Raw genomic sequence first — 7,628 nt, forward strand, 5'->3', positions numbered from 1 at the left:
AGAAGAAAGAGGAAGAAAGAAGAAGGAAAAGAAACAACACAAAATAGAACTAATGTTAATTATGCCTTAACTGTAACACCTCTTAACCCCAAACTGTCGCCAGAATAGGATTACGAGGCATTACCAGATATCTCGGACAGTTTACAAATAATTCTTAAATAGATAACAAACATATTATAAAATGATTATAAATTTATATAAATTTATGCTAATTGGCTTCGTTCAATTTTTTTATATATTTCGACAGTATTTCTGCTTATTTTTACATAAAACCCCCTGCAAATTTCAAAACACAACCAACCCAATTCCAGTATTTCAACCAAGGCATTTATATACTTAAATATACTTAAATCTTGCTTGACATAATGGTCTTAATAACTTAATTAATAAAAACCCTATTATCATTTCTAATCAGCTCGTAACACTATTCAAACCATTTTAGTTCACTATTAATGCCATAAACAATTTCTATTATTTCACCACTTAAATCATCAAATCACCTAATATCTTACTTTACAACAAAATTATATAACATACCAAAATAACCATTATAATCCTTATGTACATACCACTTTCACTTAAGGAAGAAAACATCATCAAAATCTTTATGCTGGAGTCGGGATTGATCTGGATGCTAAACCAGAACCTTTGATTTCTATCGACCTGCGCACGAAAACAACCGTACGCTGAGTATTTCATACTCAGTGATATTACCATAATTCAAATTATAATAATAACAATAAAACATAATCATCAAACATATCATGCACAAATCATACATACAAGTTTAAACTCAAATTTCATAATACAACAATAACAATTTATCAATTAATATCATATATCCACAATTTGAGCTTTGAACACATCGTGAACCTTAGATTCATTTCTCAATCTCATATCACATTTCAATTCACAATTCATAATTCTACTTTTCATTTCATTTCAATAGCTCGATTGATCAACTCATTCAGTTTATCATTTCATTATTTACCCTATTAACAGAACTTACACTTTGGCGGATACACGGATCCAACCAAACACTCCAGTATGGCACCCAGTGCCTCATCGAATAGTTCGAAGCAATAGTTGACACCCAGTGTCTCATCAGCAAAGCCAAAGAAAGTTGGTACCCAGTACCTTATCGAATCTATCCGAAGAAATATAGTGACACCCAGTGTCTCATCGACTCGAGGTGAAGTATCCCTGAACTCCTCCAATCCTATGGCATGCCAACTACCCGACTAGTTAATAGGGTATTTAAATCACATATAACCTCAATTCAATCACAATTTCTCACATTTTCAATTCAATCATTTTTCCACCTTTCAATCAATAATTAATCCATAAATTCACGCATTTTCACAACTCAATACATTTCCATTCAATTTAATATCAGTCACAATTCGATTCAAATTCACTTCCCACTTTCAATCAACAAACAATTCAAATATTAATTCATATAAACTATTCAATTTAATTTCCACTCATCTTAATAATAATAATAATAATAATAATAATAATAATAATAATAATAATAATACTTACCTCACATTTCATTTACCAAACACATAAATTAAAATTTAACATTTAATAATAAATAACTTGAATTATAGTAATACGAACCGTGATTTTCTCGAGTTTACTCCTCGATAATCTTCTCTTTTCCCTTTCGTGCCGATGCTTCTGGTTCTTTGCTAGCTACGAAAATAATAATAATTTACACTATTAATTTCAGCACTAATTATGATAAATAATTGAATTTCTATTCAATTTCTTCCTTATTCTCAATTTAATCCTAACTAAGTTCACTTACTTTCCTAATTCAATTCACACTCTATTTCTATTCAAATTTCATCCAAACTCAAATGTAACTATTAAAATTTCAGAATATTTTCCTAATTTCGAATTTCTCTCAATTTAATCCCTAAAACATAAAAATTATAGTTTCTTTTACAATTTAATCCTTTTATCAATTCTAACTTGAAATTCATTCAATTAAATCCTAATTCATCTCTTTTGTTCAACATAAACTATACTTGAAAACCTATGAACTTAAGAGAAAAGGGCTTAATTGACTTACCAAATTAAGAGAAAAGGGCTTAATTGACTTACCAAATTAAACTCCAAGCTTTAAAAACCCTATTTTCTCTTTTTCTTTCTTTTTCTTCTTTCTTTCCCCTATTTTCGAACACAGGACCAAACAGAATATAGATTCTTAACCGGTAAACCAGCAGGCTCATTCTTGATACAGGTTTACACAAAATTAAACTTAAATGTGCCATTCAAGGATAGAAGTTATTTTAAATTCAAATAACAAAATTCCTAAAGATGCGACTCAAACTCATGACCCCAATCCCATAAACAAAGCATAGAACCACAGATAAAGAGACTCAATTACGAGGGAATGTAACAGTCAAATGTTAAAATTTTAGGGTGTTACAAATAAACTTTTCCCAAAATCACACTTGTGTTACAAAATCACACTTGTCATTCCTGACCTTCAATTGAATAGACTTCTCCGTTATTCTCGTACCACGAACTATTTTGAGTGTGGACTCGAACAACTTTGAATCAAATACAAAACCATAAAATATTTAATTTACCTTTAGTGGGAAAGTAAAATTCTTTATCTAATAGAAATCGGTAGAACTGTTATTCATGAAAAATAGAATTTATACTTAGAAATAAATTCTCACTATTTTTTGGTAAAATAACGATATCTCAAAGTTGTGTAAAGCGTATTGTGTTTAGCCCAACCAAATAAACCTTTGTTGAATAAGTAAAAGCAATCCCCTAGTTGAAGTAGGAGAGAGAGAGGGGTGGCAACTCTAGTTTAAACATACTAAGGTTTGCCATCCCTTGTATTCAATATGAGGGGCTCTTGGGCCTTTCTTATATCGAGATCAATTATAAGTGTTTCATGGACTTTTAATCCAATATTTTATAATTCAATCCAACACAATACATGTTTTTCTATTTTCTAAAATAAACATTATAAATTAAAATTTCAATTAAATAATTTTCTCAAACAAATTCTAATCCCGTTAAAATCATGACAACTTTACCATAAAAGAATCTATAAGAAAATACATTTAATTTCTACAGTCAACGGGTTTCGTACTGACCAATGAATTTAATTTCATTTTTTGAACTTCAATTAATTAATTAATTAATAATTTGAAAAACTATAAATTATTTCTCATGTTATCTCTATACTTAGTGAGAAAACCACATTTATTTCCAAAATTTTCACATTTCTCCAACTTTATCATTTCTATCCAGGTATGTTCATTTGATTCAACATGCAATTCATTTCTAGTTTCAACGAGCTAGCGGAGGGACCGATTGGACATATGTGAGTGAGACTATAATGATAGTTCCAAGTTTTCACATATGAATTATAAAATCATTTAGTCACGAAGTCATTACACTATAGTATCGTGATTGAGCTCTCACTAATAACATACCATTACGAAAGCTGCTCGATCAATGCTCGACCAATGACATTTTCATAAGTGTATTACCGCCATAGATATCCTTAATCTCTTTGGGATAAATCCGCTCTCCCAATATGATCTTATTTTATCTCATGTTAATTGTTACATCTTCATTCATGAAAAGTCAGTTACTATCAAATATCAATTAAGTCATTCATCACAAAGACGAACGAACCGTGGCCACAATAACTTTTCATTTATCATGTAATTCCAATGAGAAGATATCATTTACCCATGTCTTGCATTACAAATTTCACTATTGTGAATGATGCTACACATTGCAAAAGTCGTATACCCCACGTAACAACTTTCAGTTTCTTATCTATTTGAACTCAAACTTTTACTTACATCAAAGTATACGAGTCACACATACATAGTCCATCATCCACTCAAGAATAATGTATGTCACACTATAAATGTCACAAGTAAATAAATCCATAAACGAATTCAAGATCTATTCTTCTTGGGTCTTGTTCGATGTAATATTAGTCCAATTAGTCACATTTATGTCTCTATTTTCTAGGAGTTATCTGCTCCGATGCCCAAGACAAAACATTTCCCCAATTGAACTTGATAGACGGCATATTAGTTTTTCAATCGGTTTGCTCATTTCCAATTAGACTAAGGACATGTTTAGGTTCGTCTACTAATATAAGTTGTCTTTCCATATTACGATCTGACTACGTAATACCGTTTAATATTAGTTAAACATTAGACAACCAATGAGCTAATATTTGCTTCTATTTTTATTTAGATGTAAAAACCACATGAAGATTTTATACAAAGGTAATTAATGTAATCCATGAATAATTTTATTCACCAATTTATTAAAAAAATATACAAACGAATATACTATACAAGTACCCAACTTGGTACATAAAAAACGCCTTTTAAAATAATATTTCTAAAATTATCAAAATAAAGATTTACATCTCCCACTACATCAGTTGCCACACTTTTCCCATTTTCGGTTCGCAACGATAGGCTCTTATCTCTAAGATCTTTCGTTTCCTCAAATCCTTGTAGAAAAACATACACAAGATTAGTGGCTCTAGAGACAAACCCAATGGTGTAACATCCCTAACCCGTCTCTGTAGCTAGATTAAGGTTACGGATTATTACTAAACAATCAAAAACATTTGTACATTATACCATTCATACACATGAATATTGTTCCTAAATCGTACCCTCGAGGCTCTAAAAATAACCTAGAAACAATCTGGGACAAATTTTAAACAGTTTGGAAAGTTTAGGAAAAATATGCAAAATTTGAATATAATGGTCACACGGCTGAGACACATGCCCGTGTCTCAAGCCGTGTAACTATCAATCTAGGGACACACGACCATGTCCCAACCCATGTCCTCACCTGTGTAACTCTCTAAGTAAGGTCACACGACCATGTCCCAACCCAGGCCGTGTAACTCTCTGAGTTTCCCCACACGCCCGTGTGCTAAGCCGTGTAACTCACTAACTTGCGCCCAAAAGAAATCATCAGATGTCACATGACCGTGTTGCCATGCTGTGTGTCTTACACGACAGAGTCACATATTCGTCTCTCAGGCCGTGTGGACCCAAATGAACCTTAAATGACAAGTTTACCATTTCAAGCTTACTTGGACCCTAAGTAATCCATTTACCTGCCAAAAGACCTATTTAAAATGACATTAAACAAGCTGAAAACATGCTAAATAAACCATCATGTGCCTAACCAATCTACCCTCATTGGTACAAGTATACACAATTTCATAACAAAATGAACTATCACCTAAAGCATGCTAATTCACACAATTTAACATTCAACCAATGTGCCTATTATAGGAACCTCAATCACAATATTCTATCAACACTTACCATAAACTTGCACTAAAACATGTACCTTAGTTCACATATGTCATATTAGGTTAACCACTTGTATTTAAGATAATACATTAAAGTTTTACATATCAAAAAAATGGCAATGACAAAAAAGTCTATTACATGCCATATAATCCAAAATGAATGTTCTAAAAACTATCGAAAATAGGAGGATAGTGTGACTTGAGTGCCGATCTGACTGTCCAACCTTCAAAGAATCTACAAGAATAGAAAATAACACAAATAAGCTTAATGAAGCTTAGTAAGTTGACGTACAAAACGATAAATCTTACCAAACTAATACAATAAATCTTTCAAGAATAACTCAACTACATGTATTCCTTATCATCCAAAATCTCAACCCGGTGAATTGCATAGTTCAATTCAAAGCTCAAATACATATTCTAACTATCAAAATCACTAAACATGTTATGATTCAAATATTTACGATTTGATGAACGGCTTATGGATATGAGTACATAGATATTCCAACCGAAACACGCTCGTGAGAGCTAATCCACCCGATAACATGCCAGATGCTCATAAGAGCTAATCCACCTGATAACACGCCTGATGCTCATAAGAGCTAGTCCACCCGATAACTCGCCAGATGCTCATAAAAGCTAGTCCAACCGAAAACACACCAAAAGAGAGAGTATAACACGAGAGTTTGCAACAAATGCTGAACCTCGGCATACTCAGGAAAAATATATATATCACTCCACAACAATCTCCACTTCAATCCTCCCATAACATACCATAATTCGATTGTACTCTATCCCACATTCATCCAATTCAAGTATTGAAATTCATTAATATTTCGCAAACAACTTTACATCAACGATAAAATAATTATAAATATTATATCATATTATATCATCACACATTTTATATAGATATTAAATTGTAAACTGTACAACTTACCTGGACTGAATTGTAGTAGTTGTAGAAGTTCAGGGACTAATCCGTAATTTTTCCTTTTCCACGTATATCAACAGGGTCGTAATCTAAAATGTAAAATTTCTCAATTATCAACTTACATTTCACGTTCAAATTCACTTTACATTTCTTACCCTTTTATTTTTCAAATTTACACAATTACCCCTAAATTTTACAACTTTTGAATTTAGTCCCTTAACCCGAAAATAATCAAATGAACTATTTTTCTCAACTCAAAATTTCAGCCAAACATGCTAGGCCCTTAAAAAATCCGTATTAAACATCAAATTCACTATCAAACCCTAAAATTTTGATGTTTTCTCAATTTAATCCTTAAATCAAAATCTAACAAAAATCAATTCACAAAATCACCAAATATCACAATGAAAGATTAAAATACATAGTTATCATAAAAAAACATTCAAGATTCATCAATGACAACTTCTAAAATTTTTAACAGATTAAAAAACGAGGGTACGTTCTAGCTGGACCAAGTTGCAATGATCTCAAAAACATTAAGAGTACAAGAAACATGTATAAAAATCACTTGTAAAGCATTGAACCTAGCTGATTCTCCAAGCTTGAGAAGCCATGGCCATTCAGTTTACAACAAGAAAATTAAAGAAGATGATGGCAAATTTCATGTGTTGTTTATGTTTAATTATTGATTTATTACCTTTTTACCCTTTAAAATCAATTAAAATTTCATTAAAACCACACTAGACTATCCACTATTTAATAATAAGGCCTATTTACCTTATTGGTCCTCCCACATTTATTAGTTAGGCCATTAAATCTGAAAAATGTAATAATTAACAAGTTTTAAACTTATTACAATTTAGTCCTTTTTCATTAATTAGCTATCTAAACATTAAAATTTCTTAACCAAATTTTAATACGACTCTAATGACTCCGTAAATATTCTATAAATAATATTTATGAGTCAACACGATGGAAATTGTGGTCCCAAAACTACTGTTCTGTCACTACTGAAAATCGGGTTGTTACAAATGGTCTATTGAATCTTTCACTAAGTAAGCTTCTATAATAAAGAATTCCATACATTTTCACTTAGTAGCTAGGTAATTGACGGCCTCTGGATGTACCAGAGTGTGAATATTGCAACTAAAGATATAGATTTGAGGAGGTGTCTGCAAGTATACGAGTCAGGTTGTAATATAGTTTGTTTACAATGAAACACTTGGTAAGATTCCGAGAATCATACCTAAGGGATTGCAGTTTGGGGAAAACATTTATCAAGCCAATTATGGGAAATAATTACTAATCTATTTGAGTCACAAATTAGTAGTGTTAATCAAGAAGCAAGGTGATAAT

The sequence above is a fragment of the Gossypium raimondii genome, chromosome 3, assembly GCF_025698545.1.
Source record: "Gossypium raimondii isolate GPD5lz chromosome 3, ASM2569854v1, whole genome shotgun sequence".
NCBI lineage: Eukaryota > Viridiplantae > Streptophyta > Magnoliopsida > Malvales > Malvaceae > Gossypium > Gossypium raimondii.